General features: G+C 34.9%; 1 long non-coding RNA gene and 1 pseudogene across 1 annotated transcript; one reads left to right on the plus strand and one right to left on the minus strand.

Annotated features, from left to right (window-relative positions):
* Window positions 1–1,067: 1,067 nt before the first annotated feature.
* LOC121246260 lies at window positions 1,068–16,560 on the minus strand (annotated as a pseudogene).
* Window positions 13,655–26,867, plus strand: LOC121246263. The gene is made up of 3 exons (XR_005937091.1): window positions 13,655–14,230; window positions 21,421–21,428; window positions 26,857–26,867. It is a non-coding gene; the product is annotated as an uncharacterized LOC121246263 (long non-coding RNA).
* The last annotated feature ends 169 nt before the right edge of the window (window positions 26,868–27,036 follow it).

Here is a 27,036-nt window from a genome sequence, read left to right on the forward strand (position 1 = left end):
ACTCTTTGGTACGCCCAGCGTTTTTTTTTTTTTTTTTTTTTTAATTTACATTTTTTAATAGATTTTAAATATTTTTTTTTAAAAAAAAATATACTAATACACTTAAAATCACTTTCTTAATCACTAAGTTAAAAAAAAAAAAAAATTTACCTAGCGGTCAAATAGAGCGGTACAAATAAGAGAGCAAAGTAGTGTTTTCTAACAAAAAAAAGTCGAATTCTCATCACAATTTTATCTCGTTGTCTTGATATGTCATTATTGAAAAAAAATTAGCATCAGGAAACATATTCTAAGCAATCTTACGAAAGAGATGCCTGACAATTAAATCTTATAAAAATATTTATAAACGAACAATGACTTGATAAGATAAATATGATTGTAAATATTTTTATATTTAAAACAGCAATAATTTATAAATTTATTTTTGTAAAAATATGAGCACTTCTCACAAAAGATTTTAAAACGTTTATATGTTTTCACTTGCCAAAAATTAACCAACAAAATGATCAAAAGACAAGTTTCGTCCAAGAAATCCGTTATCTAGAGAGTTGAGTCAGGTTCTATAATTGTGCCTTCTTCTTTAACTTTGCTTAATAAAAGTCCAATAATCAAAATATGTTATCATTAGATACTCTCAAAAGACTGACACATGGTACTCCCACCCTATCATAATATATAATGTCAATTAAGATTAATACTTATCTACATTATTTTAACTAAAGATTTCGAGTTTCATACTTTGCTTATTCTCAACACTTGAAATTCGGTATCTTACCAATTTTAATGGTCGAAGTTTCCCATGGCTAAGCAGATTCGCTGAATCCACTAAAAAAGTCATACATACATACATTTATATATATATATAAATATTCAAAGAGTGGAATGAGGTTCGACAGTTCAATTCTTACCATCAACAAGAAAACACACATACTGACTTCAACTGAAGGAATGCCAACCCAAACCACAGCATTGAACGGTAATCTCCGACTCATTCAAATCTCCAAGTGAGAGAAGAGAGAGAGAAGGGTGGGGATGGAAATAGAGATCAGAAACATAATCTTACGATATTAATAAAATCTTCTTTTTCGTGTATAAGTAGTACACTACCACTACCGTCAACACTAACGGTAAGTTGGTTACATAAACAATCATGCTCGTATTATACAAGGGTTTTTTCTTTTCTTTTTTTTTTTTTTTTTTTTTCCATTACATAGGGAAGAAAAATGAATATTTTCAAAGAATAAATATTTCCAGAAGCTATTTTACAGAGACCAAACAACTCGTTTCAGGCCTTCGCCCCAAAAACGTTCACTCTAAAACAATGAAATTCAGGAAGCAGTAAAATAAAAGACATTCACCGAAGAACAAATCACTCTTTCGTGGCCATCTGAGGTTATGACAAAAATAAGTGTAGATCATTAGGATTGTCTCTGTTTCTCAGGGACTTCTAGTTGGGGAGGCAAGAGGTTGAGAAAACTCCCATGAACAGGTTGATTGGCAGCCTTGGCCGACTCATCATCTGTAATAGATGAACCGATTTTATAAGACAACAGAACTGCATCAGCTTTACTCCAAGCACTAATCTGAAAACTTGAAATAAGCTGGCACATCGATACCAGCCAAGCCGATCCAAAATACTGCACTCTCATAAATAAAAACTAACTTGAACTGTCTGTTCAAATTTCAACATCGTAGATGAGGAAAGGCAAGGGACATTGTGAATTTGCTTAAAAGTTAGGCAACTTCACCGAGATATTCCTTAAAAACTCCCAGTCTTCTCATTGCCGTACAAAAAAGAATGAATAAAAAAGTCCTTGAAATTAAAGAAACATGGGCCCTAGTACCCTTTCCTGTTGAAGTAATATATATGGCTCTACATCTAAAAGTTATATGATTTGTTAGTATCATGAAAGAAATACTCGCACTAGATCCTAAACTTAATGGGATGGGGAAAAAAAAAAAAAAAACTGAATATGAGAGGTTCTGAAAATATCTTACCAAAAAGGGACTTGATGGAGGGCCTCTTAGTTTTAGTGCTCTTCTTCTTTAATTCAGCTGTACATATGAATCCCAAAAAAACATCCACATAAAAGATCATTTCCACATCATTTATCTCAGTAGATGAAGTTATGTTCTTACTTTAAAAAAAGAACGATAAAAGAGTGTACAGATAGAATAGTTATAACCTGAACATAATTGCAAGCTATGCTTTATATGTTATAATGAGCACATCATTGTATAAATTTCTAAAACTTCAATTTAGTACAACTTAAGACATACCAGGCGTGGTAAGTATATAAATAATAACTCCAGTTATGCCACAGTCCTCAAAGGATATGGCCACCACTTGAGAAATGGTCTTGCAAAAAGGTTTGAAAAAAGTAAACCATTGCTTGAATACAATGGTAGAAGAGGCAGGTTAAGAACTTTCATAATCAGCTCTCCCTTTCCCCACATTTAGTCAGGAAACTCTGTACAATTTAATAACCTCAATACAGCCATATAACCCAGTCCTAACTACTAGGGCTGCAACCCGACCTGGTAAAGCCGGGGTTGCACCCGACCCGACCTGACCCGAGAACTTTCATATAAGGCGCCAACCCGAACCGACTCAACCCAAACAAAATCAAACCGGGTCGAACCCGTATGACCCAACCTTTAAAAACAAGGTCTTTTCATGCTTCCAGAAACGAAAACCGATTCGCTTAGGGGAAAAAAAATTTGAAAACCAATTCAATGGTTTACAAACCACAGGAGAGGAAGAGAGAGAAGGGGTCTTGGGATCGAAGGAGAAGATCTCGAGCTGAGGTGAGGCATCCCCAAGCCTCGACCTGCCCAGCACCAGCAGCGGCAACAAATCTGCAAACGGCGGCGTCTAGCTCAAGCAAAGTTACACTGACAGTAGAGAACCAGATCTGTAAACGGCATGCTGAATTTGATCAGGGGGAGACCCGCCTTCGTGGAAGAAAAGGTACTCGGAGCTTGGGTTCGATAGTGGTGGTGGTAGTGGAGGAGGCGGATTAGACTCTGGTGGGGGAGCAAAAGACAGAAGAATAAGAAAGAAGCTCAAAGGATGATGAGTTGCTTTCATGGCGAATTTTTCTTGGTATCACTAATTAATTTCTTTTCTTTCTCCTAATTCATCTCTGGTTTTCATCTCGCAAATTTTCTGTATGGTGAGCCTGCATGTGGGCTGTGTGGGCAGCTAGTGGTTTGGGTTTGAGGAATCAAAGGTGCCAAATAATGATATTTGTTCAAGCCTGAGAGGAGAAACAGTGCTAGAAAAATAGAGACGGAACACATTCTAAAGGATTTCCTCTCTATGGTGTTTTAATGGAGTCTTCGCCATGAGAGAAAAGGCTTTTAATGCAAAAAAGAAAGAAATTGGAAGAGATGAGTTAAAGGCTGCATAGGCAATGGAGGAGAGAGAGAGAGAGAGAGTAAAAGGCAAAGGATGAAAACATTTAGAACTTGTGCTTCTCGAGGCATATCAACAGCCATAAATGGTGAAGCTTTACAGGAGATGTAATATATGAAAGACGATGCAACAGAGCCAATAGAAAAAAGTTGCGAGTCATACTCGTACGCATTAACTTCCGTGGCAAGTTTTAAATTTATAGAGTCGGTGGAATTAACACCCGAAGAACAAATCCGACATTAAGCGGGTTGAGAACCGATTTGTAATGACCAATCATATTGTCGGACGGATCGGATTGAATAAATCGGATCAATCGGTTCGTCGGCCCATGTGCACAGGCCTACTAACTACATTGGGTCAGTTGCATAAATTCCAACCCTGAAATGAGTTATGACATGTTAGTGACCCACAGCACATAAAAACCTTGGTCAGATCCCCAAAACCATCAATCCCCCAAACTAGGTAAACAATTTTTTTTTTTTTTTTATTAGCAGCTAGGTACACATTAAAAAGTATGAAAACGACAAAAAGGAATAAACCTAGAAATAAGAAAGAAAGCCTAAAGAACTCTTGAAACTGTTGAAACAATCGACAAATAAGGAAACAAAACCAATAGGACAAATAGAAGTATGCATCCATTAAGAGAGCAAGCACGTACCAATCCCAGGCAATTGATCATCATTTACAATGTCAAAGTTCTTGTATGTATAACCAACAAAGTTGATATCCTTAGATGACAGCATCTGCAGCAGTGGAGAAAACAGCAATAAGAACATTGGAAACAAATACCACCCTTTCAGTAAAGAATTTAAACAGCAATAAGATACGTAGTGCTAACATACTATCGATTAATGAGACCTCAAGAAAAATCAATTAACTAAACAAAAAGGGAAGCTCTCATCATATTTATGAATAATTGAATACTAAACAATTTCAGTTTGCAGACCAATAGGAGGAAAACACCAAATGATTTATGAACATGCCAAACAACAGAGTCGCACCAAATACAGTACATTAAGAAAACTTTGGAATGACAGAAGTGAATAGAACAGTGGTTCCATCAACAATGGAGTGATATCAGCTGCTCAAACTGTGGGAAATGGCACTTTATTGCCAAACAATGGTCAACATTATGAGATACAAGCCAAGTTGAGGATAAAACGGACCCTGACTAGCTGTGAAGATACTTTTATCATAAATAACCAAAGAAAACCCAAGCCACATATTGACTTCTGCTCCAAAATGACTAGTTGGTAACAATTGAGCCCCTTGGAATCATTATAAAACGCAAGAACTTCTCTCTCCCAAGTAATGTGGGATTTCATTCACTACCCTCCTACACTTCATCCAGGGTTATTACAACTATAGCACCTCTTTAGTCTCATTTCAATTCAAATTGTATATACCAACCTTCCTCCATGGACCAGCTTTTGACGAAGTTTGGATTTGTTTGTCAGCCTATAGCATTATCAATAAATCATGAGAAAGAACATAAAGGTTAGCAACAAAATGCCTCAAAAACATGCAGATCAGTGTATTTTCACACACTCAGAAATGGTAAAAACAACTAATTCACCTCTTCAAACTTCTCAAAGTTTTGAGTATCCAATTCATCATTGACCTCAGGAATAAATGCAGCTTTCACTCCATACAATTTGTCCCAGTCAATGCCTTTGAACCATGGATGAGCCTAAAAATAACCAGCCAACAAGTAAATTCATTAATTAGAATTTCAATGTTTAAAAGCAAACCAATAGAACAGAATACACCACAAGACACCTTTATTTCATCGGCGCCTTTTGTTCCAAGCCTATGGTCAACATTACATAACATTTTACTAATAAGATCCTTCGCTTCTGGGATAGTTTTGCTTCTTCGGGAAATTTCAAATGAGTTCTCCAATTAACTATCTGCATAATTTAGATGAGCCATTTTCCATCATAAATAAGAGAGACAAGAAATACAAGGTAAGGAACTAAAAACAATCACACATAACCCCCCCCCCCCCCCCCCCCCCCCCCCCCCCCCCCCCCAAAAAAAAAAAAAAAAAGAAAAAGAAACTTGCAGTAAAACTCCACAGTAGTCAGAACTCATCATAGCTACGAGGTAACAAGAGGCAGAATGGAAAATGCATCCAAGTCCCCATGAGTAAGCAAGTTTAGATTAACCAAGAAGAGGCACAAACTTGAGGTAAAAAAGTGAGATCTAAACTAAGTCAGTTAATATTTTTATGCCAGAGTGAATGGGTCGATGTATGTCTTGATTGGAAAACAAAAATTTGGAACAGAGAGCAGATTGTACTTGGGCTTCGCCTAGTCTTCTATTCATATTAATAAAATTCTTATAGAAAAAAAGCATAGAACATATTACTGTAAATGTGTTAAACAAGGGCAGTTCATAATTGGATCCATTCCATTCACATAACTTTCAAATTAAACTGAGAAAATGCCAACGTGCAGATTTATAAACACGCACCAAGAAATTTATTTTCAGACCTTTCTAAACAATATGAAAAATTAATAAGCAGGGTAAAATAATCCCTTCCAACTAACTTGTATTCATTATAGTGCCTCCTTCATACAGATGGCCACATTTAAAAAAATAAAAAATTAATTTTATAAGGGCGCCGCTGCATTACATGATATGTTTGCACCAGAGTTGCAGCATATACAAAAAGAAAATGGTAAAAAGTAATGATCATGCAAGGGAACCATAACACACAAAGAGGATCATGAGAACAATCTCAAGTATATTATAATGATACAAATTTTGCTGAGTTCAATTGGCAATTAATACAACATTTCCAGCATAAACCCTTTAGGAACACTCAGCTCTAGATCCTTAAATATAAGAAAAGATTCCATTATACTATATAATCTAGAAAGATTAAATTGAGCAAGAAACCTCCAAAAACAATTTTAAAATGTTAATTAACAATAACTTATAAAAAAAATGTTAATAGGGATTCATATTGAAAGAAAAGCATCAACAACTGTACCACACACAAATCAAGGAAGTATTTTCAGTCTCTCCAGTGCCTTGTTTTCCATTTTTCTATCTCATAACTTTCAATTAAAGCTAACACCCATATTTCGTTCTCTAGCAAACTTCACCATGCTTCTGTGATTGAAGAACGTGCATCCTATTATAGTTGTTGGAACTTGGTACTGCGGTCCAACTCCAAGAGAGTCACAGGTGTAATGAGAAAAAAGGAAAAGGAAATAAAGATAAGCATGCCCTGCTTGACATATGATATAAGAAATCATATCAAGAAAAGTAAAGAACTGGTATTCTTGAAGTTACCTTCCTACAGGTTGACATAGGTTCATCCGAGTAAAAGGGTGGATATCCTACAAGCATTTCATACATGATGGCACCAAGAGACCACCTGGATAAGTAAAAATAGGATCTCACTAGCTTATATCATATAAAATACGGATTAGAAAAAAATGTTAAGATACCAACCAATCACATTCCATTCCATATCCTTTCTTCAGCAAAACTTCTGGGGCAATATAATCAGGAGTTCCAACAGTAGAATAAGCCTACGACATTAAAAATAGTGAAACGATTTGATATTTTAACAACATAACCCTGCATGTTACCATAAGATTCTGGGGAAAAAAAAAAAAAAAAGAACATGCAAAATCAAATTTCACTGGGAAAAGGTTGAATTTGGAACCTCTTTGTAGATAGGATTTTTCAACTTTTTTGGGTAAATAGATGGGATTTACAACTATGGCATGGAAAAAACATGAAAATGAACCCTCTAAACTATGAGGAAGAGGAATCTTGATGACAATTTTTTTTTTTTTTAATAAGTAAGAAAATTTACTGAGCCTCATAATTAGGCATATGGCATCTTGAAGACATGTGATCTCATGAAACTTACAAGCATCCTCCTGTTCCTCTGCCAATGCTGAAGTTGCTCCTGTTGTGTGCGTTTTGGCGCCACAGGGCGCCCATCACTCTGAAGAGCCCCACTAAGGTTGTTTCCAGCAGAAAAATCCTTCTCTTGAAGATTAGTGCAGTCCAGGGGTTTACATAATCCAAAATCTGATAATTTCATGTGACCATTTCTATCAAGGAGCAGGTTATCTGGCTTTATATCTCTGCGATACGTGAACATGGAATTCATCATATGAAACAACAAGACTTCAAAGGAAAAGGCATCTTCGTAGCCTCCCATCACACAATGTAGACAAATTGTCAAAGTACCTATGAATGTAATGATGTTTATGTATGGACTCAATAGCTAGGACTGTTTCCGCAACATAAAATCTGGCCTCATCTTCTGTCAGTGTATCCTTGCGCATCAATAAAGTCATCATATCTCCACCGGGTAGATATTCCATAATGAGATATAAATACTCCTCATCTTGGAATGAACAATAGAGCTTGACGATGCAATTGCTATCAACCTCGGCAAGTAGATTCCTCTCAGCTTTCACATGTTCGACCTGAACAAATTCAACTGCAAATTAGCAATTCGATTATGACAATACACTTACAAAATTTTCTCTTGGGCTCAGTTAAATATATATATATTTTTTTATCAGTAAAAGATAGATATTATATATATGAATGAAATATGCATAGCCCTTGTACACAGGAAGTATACATAAGAGCTCCTAAATTCATTCTAAAAGCGGTAAATTAAAGACAAGAATTCATGAATATTATCTCCATGTAATACAATAGTGGAAAACCAACACATTAGAGTGTGGAGAAAAAACTTCTTCAACTCAGATATTGTGCGTTCCTTATCTTCAAAGCAACACGCATTCCTTTCTGTCCAAATACACCACATAATACACAACGGAATCATCTTCCACACTACTGCCACTTGATGACAGCCTTGCATCTTTGGCCAACAACCCAACAAATCCATCACCCTCATAGGCATAACCCAAGCAACATCAACCCTAAGAAAGATCTCATCCCACAACACCATTGTTACGTCACAGTGTAGTAATAGATGGTCCACAAATTCTCCATTCTTCTTGCACATGTAACACCACTCCAACACCACACATCCTCTCTTTTTCAAGTTGGTCGTGGTCAATATCTTTCCAAGAGCAGCACTCCCAACAAAAAAAAGCTACTTCAGAAGGCACTCGAGACTTCCAAATGTTCTTCCAAGGAAACAGAGTAATATCAAATTGTGTTGTCAAGATGCTATAATACACCTTAGCTGTACACATCTTGTGATTATTAGACCGCCACTTCAAGCTATCTCGTTGTGTCATAGTAGTCTCCGTGGAGTATAGTAAGCTGAAAAATTCTGAAACAATTGGTAATTCCCAGTCATGGAAATCCCTATTAAAAAGAATATTCCACTGGTACGCACCATGAGAGAATAAACGCACTTCCGCCACTGATGCCTCCCTATTAATTGAAATACAGTATAAGGCCGGAAAAGCCCTTTCCAATGCGTGATCTCCACACCACACATCCCGCCAAAATCTGATACGGATGCCCTCACCAACTACAAAACGAATTTGATTTGCAAAACATGGCCACCCCTTCCTTATATACTTCCATAAGCCCACACCATACCCCTCTCTCACTTCCTTAGAGCACCAGCCACTTCCACAATCCTCCCCCTTCCAAACAATATCTCCAAAGCCATTTTCCCAATAAAGCTTTATTAAAAGTTCTCAAGTTACACACTTCCAACCCTCCATTCAGAACTGAGGCACATACAGTCTTCCATTTTACCAGATGAAATTTCTTTTCTTCTCCCATGCCTCCCCATAAGAACGCCCATAAGAGTTTCTCCACTCTGTTCACCACCCCTACGGGCATAGGAAACAAAGATAAAAAATAGGTGGAGAGGTTAGTGAGAGTACTCTTGATAAGAGTGAGGCGGCCCCCATTTCATAAATATACTCGTTTCCAGCTAGCCAACCTTCTCTCTATCTTCTCCACTACCCCATCCCATATAGATCTATTCTTGAATGTTGCTCCCAGCAGAAAGCCCAGATATTTCATTGGGAGAGAGAATAACTTACAATCCAGCAGTCTTGCCAAGCTTCGGATATTAGAGACCACACCAACAGGAACCATATCAGACTTGCCCAAATTCACGTTTAACCCCGACACTGCTTCAAAGCAAAGTAACAATGCTCGTAAAGTTTTAATCTGGCTCTTATCCACTTCACAAAAAACTAACGTATCATCTATAAAAAGAAGGTCTGAAATGATAGTAGGGCCACCAAAACTATTGCCCACCTGGAAACCCCGATAAGAAACTTCCCCCAACAACAACCTGCATCATCCTATTTAAAGCCTCCATAACTATCACAAATAGAAGAGGAGATAAAGGATCTCCCTGTCGCAATCCCCACGAACTATCAAAATAACCAGCAGGTGTGCCGTTAACCAAAACCGAGAACCGAGCTGTGCATATCCATGCAATCCACCTAACCCCAAAACCACATCTCTCAAGCAGGTATAAGAGAAAATCTCAATTCACATGATCATATGTCTTCTCCATGTCAAGCTTGCACAAAACACCTTAACCTCCCACCGTAATCTGTAGTCCAAGCACTCATTTGCAACAAGTATTGAATCAAGAATTTGTCTTCCTCAAATAAATGTGTTCTGGGACTTGGAAATAATATGTTCCAACACCGGGCTAAACCGGTTAGCCAGAACCTTCGAGATAATCTTATAAATGCTACTAACCAGACTTATAGGCCGAAAGTCCTCAATCGCCAAAGCCCCGTGTTTCTTGGAAATGAGAGCAATAAAAGTCGCATTAAGAGATTTTTCAAACTTTTGGAAGGAGTGAAATTCCCTGAAAACCTGCATAACATCATCTTTCACAATGTCCCAACAAGTTTAAAAAATACCCATTGAAAAACCATCCGGCCCCGACGTTGTCCTTTGTCAGGCCAGATATTACCTTATAAATCTCTTCTTCAACAAAAGGTCACTCCAAAACACTGACACTCTGCGCATCAATTGCCTCAAAATGCAAAGCATCAAGCTTCGGCCTCCAAGAATCCGATTATGTGAGAAGAGTCTCATAGTATTGTACTATATGGTTTTCTATCTCGAGATGAGAAGATAACACCAGAGAACCTGATTGGAGTGACTCAATGGCATTGTTATGCCGATGTGAATTAGCCACTTTGTGAAAAAACTTCGTACACCTATCACCTTCTTTCAACCAAAGGGCCTTGGGTTTTTAACGCCATGAAATCTCCTCTGACAACAAAACCCTCTCCAAGTTTGCCATAACCATGCTCTTCCTCAATAACACCTCCTTCGAATTATCTCCCAAGAATTCTTTATCCTCTATGTCTTGCAGTCCCTCCAACAATGTAATCTTTTGATTGTCAATGTGACCAAAAACCTCCGAATTCCACTTCTTCAAGTCGTTTCAGTGCCTTCAACTTGTCTGCCAGAATGTAACTTGGAATACCAATAATCTGGTATGAAGACCACCACCCACGCACCATCTCTACAAATCCATCCGCTGCAAGCCACATGTTTTCAAACTTGAAATACCGACGCCCTCTGTGAATACTCCCACAATCCAAAAGGATAGGAAAGTGATCTGAACTAACTCGAGCTAGTCGTTTCTGACATACTTTCGGATATTTATCTTCCCACGAAGGAGATATAAGGAATCTATCCAATCTCGACCAAACCCGCCCATTTGACCAGGTATACTCACCCCCTACCAGAGGGATATCCATGAGGTCCAGATCAAAGATGAACTCACTGAATTCATCTATAGCTATGGAATGTTGACAGTGCCCTGATCGCTCACTAGGGAAGCGAATAGTGTTAAAATCACTCCTCATGCACCACAACACATCCCATAATGAATAAATACCAGCCAACTCCTCCCACAAACTTCTCCTCTCCCTATCCACATTAGGACCATAGGAGCCAGCAAATACCCATTCCCATCCATCCACCACATTTTTAAAAAGAGTCACAATCGAGAACTCTCCAATACACTCCTCAATCAACTCAATCACTCTTTTATCCCACATAATTAACACTCCACCTAAGGCTCCCAAAGAGGCCAAATAAGTCCAACCCACATACGAGCACCCTCATAAGCTTCTCACAATTTTCCTATCAATGCATCGCAACTTTGTTTCTTGAAAACATATCACATCACACTTCCACATCCACAATAATGATTTAATACGAAGGCGTTTATTGTGATCATTGAGCCCCCGAACATTCCAAGATAAAATCTTAGGTTTCATACCCCTCCCTCTCGATCTATCCCTTCCGCTACTCCCTTCTTTCACATCATAATCAATTGAGCAAGTTAACTTTTTAAATTCTCTATCCCGCTTTGAGGCTGACTTCAAATGGTTATCCTCAAGTGCTACGAGAAGAGCCTTAAATTGTTCTTCATAACCTCCAAACGAAATCCCAATAATAGCTTGAATCTCTTCAACTTTCTTGAAAACCCACTTTGATGAACTACTCTCATAGTTGGGGGGGAGTGTACACAAAGGAGATAGAATTGCCCCCTCCTCACCAGTGTTGGCAGGAGTAAAAAAATCCAATTCCAAGCCACACACTGCTTCTGGTTCCCCACTAGCAGGAACCGAAAATTTTAATTCTTCAATCCCTCCACCCGACTTATTCTCCTCAAAGGAGACCATCTCCATTGATAGAGAGTCACTCAAAGACCTCAGTATCGAGGGATCATGCTCCGACAACACTAACTGCACAAGATTCACCACCGGGCCTCCATCCACTACACACGGCGTATACTGTGCCTTCTCCAAACACAGCCCACGAATCGGTGACAGGTAATCACACAAAAGCCCCTCCTATGCCGGCAAGACTACACACGCAGCACCTGGGCCTTCAAACGCCACGCACGACTGAGTATGTGCACTCCCCATCACCAACCCCCCTGACGACGACGGAAAAACAACCCTCAAGGTCTCATCTGGTTCCATTTCGTTGTCCTCCAACTCCTCTAGCCGGAATGAGTCTATCGGCTCACTAGAGTGATCGCCCGCTACCGTCGGTTGTTTCTGTGCCGGTGGAGCAACCGGTGAGGCGCTTATCGGCGCCATCAGAGGATGACTCGGCCCAAATCTCGGTCTGCAGCTGTTTTGCCCTCCAGCCTTTCTTTGGGCCTACAGCCTGGCACAAAGCAGGGCCCATCTCTAAGCCCATCGAGACAAACTACTCCATCTGCCCTCTTCCTACGTCCATAACCCTCTGGCTCGAAACACGGCCCAAGTCCCTCCATTCAGTAAAGCCCGCATCACAGCCCATGCCCAAACTCAGCATCTCCTTACCCTTAACGCTGCATTTCAGCCAGTCTATTTCATCTAATAACGTCCCCACTTTTTTCTCCATGTCACCCAGCACTCTTAAGATATTTTCCTCCTTTGACCCCAACAATACATAACCATCTCCCCCTCGTTGCCGCACAATCTCTATACTATTCACGCCTAGCACCACAGCACTCACAGCTCGCTATACCTGTTGTGCTTGGAGCACCTCACTGTACGACTGTGCACCAGCTGCCATCCACGATGGAGCACCACCGTCACTCTTCGAAACACCACCACCTTTAGCTACTCTGTTTCTCACACTCGAAACAGAGGGAGGGGGACTGATCTCCTTCAATGTAACTCCAAAATTCCTCCACCCCTCCCCCTTCCTTCCTTCCGGCACCACTAGCAGCCCTTTCCTCTTTTCATGCCCAAACTCCGAGATGAAGATAAAACTGCCATTGTTATTGCATCCCCTCCTCACCATTAACACATTATTTCCTTTTCTACGAGTTCTCAAGAACTCTGAAGAATCCAATGACTCTGCACATTCCCTTACCATTAAACCCAACCACCCCAGGGCTTCATGATCCAAAGAAATGTATTTCACCACACGACGACCACTCTCTGTGATTCTCCACCACCTTTCATTCTCATTTCTGAACTCAAATACCTTATGTACAATAACAACCTCTCTGCACAGCCCCATGAAAACCAACCAACACAGTAGCTCAAACTGGACTAATGCACTAATCTCCAAAGGAGATGTAGTCATTGACACACCACAACCAACCAGTAGTAAAAACAAAGAAAGAAGAAATGTACGGAGAGAAAATTTTTAGGAGAGAGAAAATGTCTTCAGTTAAATATATACTTGGCCTCTGCGAAGCATCTCTGATTTCTTAAGCTTCTTCATAGCATATACATGTCCAGTTGCCTTCTCCCTACAAATTCTAACCTGCACCACAAGGAAAATTAGTAACGGGCAACCAATCGATCTAAGAACATTGTGGATGAACTTCACAGAACAGGTTAATTACATGCCCAGAATAAGTCAAGAACATCATTAACTAAAAACTCCAACTTCGAAAAAATTCAAGTACGTTTTATATCCAACAGCACATCCTTCTTATTCATTGCCTAAACAGAAGTTCTTCAGAAGAAAGAAGTGACCCACATTGTGACTAAAAAAAAAAAAATTAGGTCCTAAAGTTTTTCTATTCAGAGTTATTTAAGCTTTTGGGGCAGAAAGTAGCCCTATGCAGAAAATATTTTAATGGACATAAATCAAGTGACAAATTTATAACCCCTAGGAGTTGGCTGAAGTGGTAAAGGCCTTCATCTTGGAGGTATGCTCCCTCCAAGTCTAAGGTTTGAATCCTCTTAGGTGCAAACAATTTCAAGGAGTCATCAGATTAGAGGAACTTTCTTTTAAATTACCCGATGTGCACTTGTGAAAAACTCTTTGCCGAGGGCCTATGCACCCTCGAGATTAGTTCGGACTTTGTTCTCAGACGCCCGGTGCCAATAAAAAAAAAAAGTGACAAATTTATGCATAATAAAATTAAAAATGTGCCAGTTGCTCTAGTTATTGGATTCTTTTGTTCATAATTTTCATCTCACTCTTCCCTTACATTATTTCTCCTCTCTTTCTAAAAGGTAACCAATCCCCTTCAGGTCACCTCAACCCACTAGTTATGTGTCATAACTCCAACACCATAACATTCATAAACATAAAGAACATAAAGAATACCTACTTACAAGCCTTCTTCCAGAACATAACCCCACCATGTGTGTGTGCGTGTGTGTGTTTGTGTGTGTGTGTGTGTGTGAGAGAGAGAGAGAGAGGGGGGGGGGGGAAAGGGAGGGGGGGAGTGGAATGCATGAGATAGGTGTAAAACATTTGGAAAAACATAATAAAAAATTCACTGGCCACTGTCATATGTACTAGCTGCAAAATACTATTTAAATGCATTATACTAATTTGGTTTCTTGTTTCCTCTAAACTACTGGCGGGAACAGATGAATAAAATTGTGCTATAATTACAAACAGAAATCCCATGCAAATAATTAGAACTAATATATATATATATATATATATATATATTATATATAGGTCAAAGCAAAATAGTATACTTCTCCAAATGCACCCTTCCCTATCATCGTCAATGGCTCAAAATCATCAGCACCCATCTTATGCCTTTGAAGGCGCATGTATTCAGTTTCCTTCTTCTCCAAATGCTTTAGCAAGTTGTTCTGCTCTTCCTCGGAGACCTCAGCATCAGCCAACTTCTTTTCAAGTATATTGCGTCTGAATCAAATATAAGTAGTTTAATATCATCACTCAAGCTTCTAAAAACTAGTTTGCTTCAAAAACCTCTTTGATGAAATAAAATCATTAGCCAGAATATTAGGTACTTTTACAAGCCAGTATATGGCTGTGGAAAAGGGTGCAATATTATTTCTATTGAATAAAAAAACCACCATTAGTGGAAATAATTGATCATAGAGAATAAACAAAGAGCTGGATAAATTGCTATACTCATCCCAGTATAAATGTAGCCGGGGAGTTAAACAATTTGGGTCCTTCTGGTGTTCATGCAGTCAAATCAGCAAGGACTGCATGCAAAGCCTTACTACTTATCAGTGACCCATGAAGGTAGCCATAGAAACTAAAGGGGAAGGTACTCATTGTAATAAACATCTTCAATCTGCCAGAATGTAATATTAATCATTTTTTCTAACAAGTGAGAAAAAGGAAACTATCATGGCCAGTTTAAAGTGTAGACTCACAGTTTACAACATGACCAGCGCATTATTAAAAAAGAAGCATTGAAAACATACCGCTCCTTCCTCTCCTGCAGGCTCTTCATCTGCTTCTTGTAGTGGTCTTCTATATATTGTTTTGCGGCCGCAACCTTCTGCTTAGTCACATTTGAAGGAGCGTCCTCACTCGTCGGCATTTTCAAGACCTCCTTCCCATTCCCTGTAGCTTCATTCTTCTTAGAAGCCTTTGACTTATCTTTCGACCTAAATTTATTGAACCAACCCCTCGCCTTTTCCATCTTTTACACTCAAGTTATCCTCCCACTTAGTCAATCCACACTTTCAAGTGCAGATATTACCTCATCTCACCAATAATTATGGAGTAAACATTTCATCCTATAAGGCGATGCAGCATCGATCACTAAGTATCCGATGCATGTGCTCTGTAATTGACGAACAAACTTCACTTACGGCATGAAACCCGAACTCGATTCCTGAACGATGCCATTTCCAAGTAACTGTAAGAAAAAAGGCGCCCCCAACTTGAAGATCTTAGTTTCTAGAACAGATACAGCGAATGCACCGTTTGCTTCCGAGAAACAAGAAGAAATATACTCAAAGAAGTTATTGGCCTAGAGCAAAGTAAAATAAGATCATTAAAAGATACATGCTCAAACAGCGATAACTTAGTCTAATTCACCATCCTAGATGGCTTATCAAGGTTTCGTTTTCCTTTAATTTTCCCACATTTTATCAGTGACCAAGCAGAGCTACAAAGTAATAAAACTCAAATTAAATAACGAACAAACTCAATTCCGAACGAGAATCTCCGAAAACCCTAGATTGCAGATACCTTTAGCTTACACGAAACGGAATCAGGCGGTTCCTGAGAGAGAGGGAGAGCGTACCACGGGAGCTGAAGGAGCTAGAAAAGAGCAGCGGAGCGAAACGCTAGAGTAAGAGAGACGGGAACGGGAGAGTCCGCGAATTACGGTGACAAAGGAACTGTGATTGTGAAGAGGAGCACTATGGGGTTGATGATGATCCCGGTTCCCTGCTCGGCCTTTTTGTGCTCTTTTGCTTTTTGAAAGACTTTTATTTACTTATTTATTTATTTAATGTGCTTCTCTGCTGTTGGCAGTTTGGGTTTTCCTCATTTTTTAGTGCCTTTTTTTCTTTAAAAATTATTGTTTTTTTTATTTTTAGGACTCATTGATCCACGAATAAAGCTAATAATATTTAAGAGTATATAAAAATGGTTAATAAAGTTTGTAATTAAATGAAGTCGAATACTTAGATCTTAGATCATGACATACAATCACGATTTGTAATTGACATCTTTTTACTACGACAACCTATTCCATCGATACTGACTCGAAAATAATAATAAACAAGAGCTTGCATACTTCTTTATAAATTTAGACCAAAATTATGTGCAGAACGTAGCTTGCATTCTTCATTTTAGGGCTACATGATGCTCAATATTTTGTATTCTCTTAAAATAATTCTTTAATATAAAAATGCATAAATTCAAAGAAAATTAATGATACCAAAATTTAAGATCTAAATCCGGTTTGTTTGAGTGAAATGAGATAAAAATTTGTGAATAGTAATAAGATAATTTGTGAATAATATGAGATTGTTTGAAGTTCAGTATTTTTAAAGTTTTAGAAAATGAAAAAGAAAAAATTGAATAAAAAATATTATAAAGTTAAAATATTGTAATAATATAGTTCTATAATGTTGTTTTTGTTTTGAAATTTGAAAAAGTTGAAATTATTTTTTATTTTTTATTTGAAAGTTTAAAAAAATTGTAATGATTAGTTTGAAAATTTTATATTTAAATTATGTCTAAAAATAAGATTGGATGAAATAAAATGAAACTAAATGAGAATTTTGTGTCTCATCTAAGGCTCCAAACCTGCTAGGCTGTGTTTGCGAACATAAATGTTCTCAAATCTTTTTAGACTACTTCATTATTATTTATAAATAATTTATTATTATTTAGAAATAATTCATTATTATTTATAAATTATTTACTATTATTAATATATGTTTTGAAATACTTTTAACAACCAAACGAAGCCTAAAATAATTCTTTACTTTAGCATTGAACAAGTGAAAAGGAAAATAATAAATATCTTTCACGGCTAAATAGCTCGCTCGCCCTTTTTTTTTTTTTTTTTTTTTTTTTTTTGTAAAGGAACTCATTTCATTAAACTGAAACAATTATAGATTAAGAGGAGTTTCCTCTAACTCCACAATGCAGTCTGCTATAAACAGTATATTTTTTCTCAAGTTATGAGCAATACTATAGTGTAGAAGTTATTGTGGGAAATATATAAATTAATGCCCCATGACAGATGGCAGAACTACGAAAATAAATGTAGAGTAAAACACTTAGCAAGGAAGGAAACAGAGAACGAATGTTCCCTTTTTTTCTTTACGTCATTTTCCCTTTTCCCTTTTTTTCTTAAATGCTCTGTGGAAGAGAGAACATATCATCACGAGAACCGCCGCTACAAGAACCTATAATGACGGTTTTTATGATTGCCACTAGACATCGAATATTCAAAGTGGCAATAACAAAGTGACAAGGGTATATAGATACGAAATTTAATGGCGGTCAAGAAGTATAAACCAGAGAAACTCTTTTTTTTCTTTTTTGGGTGGCTACCAGTGAAAACTTAGGAGAAGCTTGAGAAATGAAATGAGATAAAAATTTTGTAAAAAATAATAAAATAATTTGTGAATAGTAGTAAAAGAGTCTAAATTATGATATTTTATTGGATTTTAAAAAATAAGAGAAAAAGTTAAATAAAAATATTATAAAATTAAAATATTGTTAAATATATATATATTTTAATATTGTTTATGTTTTGATATTTGAAAAAATTCAATTGTAATAATTAGGTGATGATTAGATAAAAATATTGAAAATTTGAAATTAAAAAATATTTATATTTGAGTAATGTTTAGAAATAAAATTATAAAAAGTTCTGAGATAATATAAAAGCTTTATTCCTAAACAACATCTTAGTGATCTTGTTTACAGGTCTCAATGAAGTCATGGTATAGGCCTCATTTGTATTGCAAGATGGTTTCATATTATTCCATCTTATTTATCTCATCTTAACATTTAAATATTGTAAACACAAATATTTTCCAATTTTAAATCTGTAACTTTTTCATTTAATCATTATGTAATTATTACAACTTTCATAAACTTTCAAACAAAATGTAAAAAATAATTCAAATTTTGCAAACCCTAAAATAAAAATAATATTTAAAAAATATATTATAATAATATTTTAATTTTATAATATTTTTATTTAACATTTTCTCTCTCATTTTTCAAAACTCCATAAAACATCTTAACTTAAATTATTTCATTATTATTCATAAACCATTTCAATATTATTTACAAACCATTTTATTATTATTCACAAATTTTTCAACATCTACAAGAGATCTTACTGTTCTTTGATAGAAGGATATGGATCCCTTAAAATGGTAGTGCTACTATACCATCTAAGTTTGCCCACTTGGTGTGCCCCTAATGCAAATTGTACTTCTGTTTTTTTGTTTTTTCTTTTAAATATTTCTTAAACATCTTTAAACATTTGTAAAAATATTTAAAAAAAATAATACACTAAAAGTCACTTCCTTAATTATTTATAAATTAAAGAAATAAAATAAAATAAAATACATGATCGGTCAAATTGAGGGGATAAACTTAGGCCTTGTTTATTTTCAAAAAACATTTCATCTCATCTCATCTCATATCATCATTACAACTTTTTCAAATTTCTATACAAAATAAAATAAACAATTCAACTTTTTCAAATTTCAAGACAAAAATAATAACCCTAATATATTTTAATAATATTTTATTCAACTTTTTAATTTTAATTTAAATTCATCTCATCTCATTTCTACAAACAAACGAGTCTAGATGGCATAGCATCAGTTTCCCAAGTATTATAAGAATAACAGTAAGTTGTTATTTATCTCCGCACATGTCACTCCAATGAAAAATATGTGAATATGAAAAAGATACTCACAAAGTTTGGACATAAGACTTCAAGTACAAAAGGGATAAGATATACAAAGTGAGTATTAGTATTTAGAGAATAACTTCAAACCGAATGTGTTAAAAAGAGAGAGTTTAAACCCTCCGCTAGCCGGATGACACCACATCATTCTAAGAATATTACAATCAGTGGCCCCCCAATTTTTTGTTTTTAAAATTCAAAATAGCTCCTAAAATTTATACACAATTCTATGTATATAGAAATTGGCGCCTCCAAAAAAATTATAATTTCTATATGCTCTGTAAAAATTTTTAAAATCTCAATATACATAGAAATGCCGCTCCATTTTTTTTCCTATAGCCTTTGAATTTTGTATAATTTCTATATATTATTTAATTTCAAGGTTGTGGTCCTACAAAAATTAAATTAAAACTAAGTTTAGGATAAATAATGAACTATTAGTATGGATCCCAAACTAAATTTAGATTTTTTAATATAGAATCTAAAGTAAAAATATAAGAAAAATTATTTAAAATTGATAATTTATATAAAAAAATAGTTGAAAAGTTTTATCTTCTGAACTTCACTGAGTAAGGTAAATTTTATTTAAGGCGTCAATTGTAACATTTTATGCTTAATATAACACGAAAATATTTAAATTTTACATGAAACTTGATAAAGTAACTTAGATACTAGAATGAAAGATGATATTTTAAAAGATCTCTTGATAATTTTTATGATGAAAATAATTTTTAAATATTTTATTATAAAAATAATAATAGATAAATATTATTCTATAAAATATTATCGTCAAAAAATTAAAAAATACTCTAAGTTTTGATTTTTAAATTTATTTTTATAACAAATTATCAAAATTTAATTTTGTATATATTCATTATTTACGATGTTTTAATATTTTTTTCATTTTACATGAATATCTCACGCTTTAGGAAAGTTGGCCCAAGGTTCCGCCGTTACAATAAAACCGGTCCCAAGTGATTTTCCCATGCAATCCCGCCACTCTCTCTCTCTCTCTCGCTGCACCCCTCTGTCTCCCTCCCCTCGATCCATCGCAGGCTACGCAGCCATAAACAAATAATTATGCAAATGCCCCACAAATCTTTGAAACCCACTAGTTCGCACAAAACCGAAACCCACTTCATCCATGCCCGTATTATCCAGTTTCTTCATTTTGTTATTCGAATCATTGGTTATTGTTACGATCCTACGTCGACTAAGTATGAGATTCATTGATGATTTATAAACTTCTATACACCCTTCCTTTATAAGTTTATTTTCAAAGATGATTTCTACTTAGTGGGTTCATAACAAATGATATCAGAGTCACTCCATGTCTAAGGTCATGTTACGACGGTTGCAATTGTGCGACATAGGGGATGATGCCGGTATGACAGTGTTCGCCCAGAGTTAAAAAAAGACCTAGAGCACAACCAGCCCGTGTGAGCACGGGGACTGCCGTGGACGTCAGCTGCAGATAATGGTGATTGTTACAATTTCACATCAACTAAGTATGAGATTGGTTGATAGTTTATAAACTCCTAGATACTCTTCTATTGTAAGTTAGTTTTCAATAGTGAATTTTACCTATTAAGTTCATAACAGTTACTGACCCAGATTCTTCTTTCTCATTCACATGGTTTGAGAATGATTCCAAAATTGAGTTCTTATATTTCCAAGGAATCATTTATCCTATCTTTCAAAATATATTATTAAAACTTATTTTTTTTTTTTAGATATTAATTTTTACAACAAGCCATACATCAACTTATCGTTTAATTATTTTTTCTCTATATCATTTAAATATTTTTTATTCATTTCAAATATTTATTCTAACTATCAAGAAATTTATAATATTTTCATATCTTTTAATATTTATAATATCTCTTGATATATAATATTATATAATTAGTTTGAACTGTCGTTGGTTTGAAGAGGCGAAGCAGAGGATGTTGGGGGCACTTCAAAATTATGGAATATGTTCTCAACAGTGGATTGTATGCACTAGCAGGGATGCCACAAGTTGCACTAGCGGGTTCTGAAGGCTTTGCTGTAGCTTTATGTAGCTTTCTGGGTTCCATATTTTACTAAAAAAGTATATTTTACATGAGCATTGTGAATGCTTAAATATGGTATATTTGTTGAGGAGAGAGAGAGCGCACAAAAAGCTTGAGAAAGAGGAGAGGATTGTTTGGGATAATCAGCTCAGACAGGTGGGTATTTGAAACTAAACCAAACTCAACTCATCTCAATTCATCATTACAATTTTTACAAATTTTAATACAAAATATAATAAACAATTCAATTTTTTCAAATCTCAAAATAATAATAATATTAAAAAATAATATTCTAACAATATTTTATCATATCAACTCAACTCAATTCAATATTCAAACGCAGTTAGGTTTTATTTGATTCCTCAACTCATCTCAATTTATCATTACAATTTTTTTAAAAATTTCAATACAAAATTTAATAAACAATTCAATTTTTTCAAATATCAAAATAATAATATTATTAAAAAATAATATTCTAATAATATTTTATTATATCCACTCAACTCAGTTTAACATCTAAACGCAGCCTAATCTTCTTAGAATGGTGACGTGTCATTCGGTTATTAGAAGGTGTAAATTATATCTTTACACCACAGCCGGTTCGTAGCATCTCTCTAATATTTATTGTTTATTTAATGTTATCTCAAATATTTATACTAACAAGAATAAATATTATAATTTATCTCACTCTCCTCTTATAGACGTAAATCTGTTCATAATTTAGAGGTGACAATTCATGTTTTCGAGTCATATTCGTGTCGTATCAAATCATAAATATTTAATTATATAGACCAACTTGAATTCAACCTGTTAAGTTAAATATATCAAACTTTCAAATCTTAACCTAACTCATTGAGATAACAGATTGTGTCGTGTCATTCATTTTGACCTGTTTAATAATTAATTAAAAATATGTTACCACGATACGACTCATTTAAACTCTTTTATTTTATGTAAATAGATTGAACTAAAACACATAACTCATTTGACCTGATTAATATAATTTCACATAAAAGTTAAAATCTATATTTATTATTAACTACATTATCTTAAAAAATATACATTAATATTTTTAAAATTTTAATATAAAATAAAACCAAAATTACAAACTATACAACAACAAATATGAGTATATATCTAAAGTTACAATCTCAACAATAAAAACATAAGCATATTGAGAAATACCATTAATATTACAACTTAACAATAATAAAGTTTTAATTTTGAAATAAATTCAAAACATGTCAAAACAGATTAATTTCGTATTAAGCAGGTTGACCCGTTTATAAATCGTCACTTTAACGGGTCAATCTGTTTTGACCCGAATATGTTAATATCAAACTCAAACTCGTTAATTTCATATCGTGTTACTATTAAATTCACGGATTGTGTCATATGTTACCATCCATAATTGATATCAAGAAATTATAATATTCTTATCATTCATTTTTCTGTTTATGCTAGTTGACGTGTCTTTCTATTAGCTTTAATTAAAGCTAATAATCAATGTCAACAACGTAAATTCATTTCCTTTTTTATTATTTTGACTTTTCTTAGTTTAATTGTCATAGTTTGTTAGAATTCCACTAATGTAGCCATCTTAAAAAAAGGGAACTCCAATAATATTATTATCTACTGATCACATTGTCAATGTCAACGACTGAGTTTATGCCCACAAATAACACTATTTTCTTAAAAGAAAATATTAGTCTGAACTATGCCCTACACTTTTGTAGTTTATGGACAAATATATACACACACATTATCCCACAATTAGATGCATGCATACATGATCATCACGAAATTATTCTTCAAAAAGATGCGATTTTGATTTAGCCAATATTTAGCTGCATGCATGCATGCATTCAACGCGTTTCACTTTCCCCTTTCAAAACCACATGCATTCCATTTATTAGCTACCAAACGGATCAGTACTCTAAATAGAGAAATGAAAATAGATATTTTGATGCATATATATATATATATATATATATTATAGAGATAAATGATTTGTACAAATTATAAATAAATAAGTCTTGTGCAAGCATTTGTAAAAAGTAGATCTCATTTTAAAAAAATGTAAAAAAGTTATTATTTATTAGAATGTTCCGGTGGATGATTTAGGCAACCATTTCCTTCTTGATCAATTGATGCCATAAATACCCAAGCATCAAGTTGTTTCACTCCAGTCCAGCCTCGTACAGTTAAGGAGATCGGTTTGAATAGTAAGTTGAATTAAGATGAGATGAGATAAAAGTTAAAAATTGAATAAAATTTTGTTAGAATAAAATTTTTTAATATGATTTTTATTTTGAGATTTGAAAAAGTGAAATTGTTTATTATATTTTGTTTGAAAGTTTTGAAAAGTTATAATAATAATAATTATCACATAATTATATGAGATGAGTTGAGAATATTTTTTAATCCAAACAAGATGTAAGTTTCACCTGGGTCGTCATTGCGTTCATTTTGTCAAACTATATATACATATATATATATATATATATTAGGGTTATTTTTTTATAAATGTGGTCCTCAACTCCGTGAGGATGAGGTAGGACGAGTACTTGAATAAGCCTTGCAATATTTGCACTTGGATATGCAGATGGGATGGATAAAGATTCTTTAGAGTTTTTTTATTTAGTAATAGTAATGTTTACTCAAACGGCATGTCAAGCTCGCATCGAGCGAACTTATTTTTTACAATTACTCGAGCCATGTGTCGAGCGGCTCTTCGAGCGAATTCTCTGACTTGTCTCCACTCCAGTGATATGTCGAGTGGTATCGAACGAACTTTCTGACTTGCATTTGCTCGAACTTACTGTCAAGCTGTTTTGAACGAACTCTCTAACTTGCCTCCACTTGAGCAGCTAGAGACTCAGCTCGAGCGGTGTGGACCCGACTCCACAGTATTCAACAAGATGTTCATATTAAGTTGTTCACCACATAGCTAGGACTATCGCGGATTAACCTTGTCCAAACTTCTATGAGATGATCATCCATGAATGGAGACAAAAAATTATGCACATAACAATGAAATCTGAATTTTTCAACAAATGAAATAAGATAAAAAATGACAAGATCGATGCGTTCAAAAGATTCTGTTCACTAGTTGATCTGAACCCTTTCTAGTTTGCTCTTGTTTTCCAGCTTACTGATAAACACATCATAGTTAAGCAGGGAGAGAGAGAGAGAGAGAGAGAGAGAGAGAGAGAGAGCTCTTGACGTAGACCTTTTTATTTATACCTAGACGGTACAGTACCTTTGATCGATGGAATATACATATAAAGTATGAAAAAGTGCGTGCAGTACTCTCTGTTTGGTATTAGGACGTGGAATGCACTTAATTATAACGTAAAAAAACTTCAGTACCATGTGGCTAGAGTTCAAGGCCAGGCATCTATAACCTGGCATTCCTTATTATACATGAAACTGATCACGAAGGACAAAAAGACGACATACACATGTTCTTCAGGGAGAAATCAGTTTATTTTTGCACAAGAAAACAAGTAAAGAAGAACAAAGAAAAAGTATAGGATAACTGTTTTCGTGTTGCCAGCAGACGGCTCAAATGCATGTCCCACTGAAGGAAAAGAAAACCAACAGCATCATAGATGTCGGCAGCAGAGGCGGATGTGTGTGGATGTTAAGGAACCAACGCACGAGGAAGTTAATTAACAGAGAAAAAAGAGGCCATTTTGTTACTTGTGCTTTATGGAAAGGAAGAAATGCCCTTTTTGACAATTAAGATTGGTCATGTTTAAGATCAGATAGAAGAAGATAAAGTTCAAGTTCAGTACTTCTTAAACAGCTGTATCATGCATGCATGCATATGCTGGACAACAACTAGCTAGCAACTCCTAACAGCTGGGTTATAAAACAGAACAAAGTAGCGAGACGAAAATAACAAAACAAAACAAAAAACCTTGGGTCCCATGCATGGGTCACTGTTATGTCTCGTCTCACGTACATTATTGAAGACGAGATGAGAATCTGAGCTCGCCATGGAGTGGCTTTGGTTTCAGAATATGTCTGGAAGTACTTGTATTTATCTGAGTTTCAATCCCCACCCCCCTTCTCTCACTTTTAAGCATGATCCATATAATGTAAGACTAATTACGGTATTTTTCGAAAAAGTTCCTTGTTCTAAAATGAATACATGAAGGTTTTTTAAAAGAGTACTAGAAAGGGTAAAATTGGTTAATGGCCAGATTTTGTTAAAATTATGAAAAGGATGCATAAAAGAAAGTCTGGTCTTGTTTAGATTCAGAAAGTGTTTCATCTCATCTTATCTCATCATTACAATGTTTTTAAATTCTCACATAAAACATAATAAACAATTCAATTTTTTCATATCTCAATTCAATTTTTTTAAATTTAATAATAATAATAATAATAATAATATTAAAAAAATAATATTTTAATAATATTTTTTAATTTTTATCTTTTATCTAAAATCATCTCATCTTATTTTTGAATGCAAACAGTCCAATTCATGAGTAAATTTAAATAATCCATAAATTAAAGAAAGTGCTGTCAAGAATCAAGAGCTCTATAAAGACTTGATATGGAAGACTTCGGTGTCCATTACTTTAGTTGGTGGAATCCCGAGACTTCGATTTGGCTGTTAACTTTATAAACAAGAAGTTAAAAAGAAGTCGCCCTGAAAGATAGTTGTAGCGGCTTTTCGGTTTTGTTGCGGCGAGGCATGTTGCCCTTTTTACTTTTTTATGACGACCATTAACCTTCTGTTACGGATAGATTTTACAAAGGCTTCGACAAGCTTAACCTCTATGACAAGTGATTGGAATGCATGCTACCATGATTTTCAACTCTAAGACGACCTTTCCACGTCTAGTTTTGGCATTTCCCGGGCTATTGACAAGCAAGTAATTCCAATTTACAATAGTGTTGTATGTCTGTTGTTTGAATTAGGACTATGTAATCAATTCCACTTAATTAATCGTGTTGAACCCACGCGTAAGAGTGAGAATGTTAAGAATATAGTATAAATAATTAAATTTACATCTTTTCATCCGCTTAAACTTTTGAGACAAGTGTGAAATGATGTTTGGAAGATTATTACGTAGTTCTGGAGTTTGGATGATTTGACACTCATGTTCAACATTGAATCTGTTTATGTAACAATCATTAAGTTTTAATAATTTCCCTTTCTAAAATAAAATGAGACTTGTTTGTTATATGGGATTACTCAATAATTGTTCTAATAGAATTAATAGTAGAAACAATTATAAGTTATGAAAATACTATGTATTTGTTTTAGAAAAGAGTGAGATTCTCTATTAAAAAAAATATTTTTTTATGTGAATCTCATGTTTATTCACTTTTTCAAAAGTATGTGTAGCACTTGGGCACTTTTTCAAAAGAGTGTTGTTTGTATTATATTCTTAACAACATAATCATAACCAAGTTGGATCACATGCATTGCTAGCACTTTGAACAAGAGGACT

This window comes from Juglans microcarpa x Juglans regia, chromosome 1S (assembly GCF_004785595.1).
Source record: "Juglans microcarpa x Juglans regia isolate MS1-56 chromosome 1S, Jm3101_v1.0, whole genome shotgun sequence".
Lineage (NCBI taxonomy): Eukaryota > Viridiplantae > Streptophyta > Magnoliopsida > Fagales > Juglandaceae > Juglans > Juglans microcarpa x Juglans regia.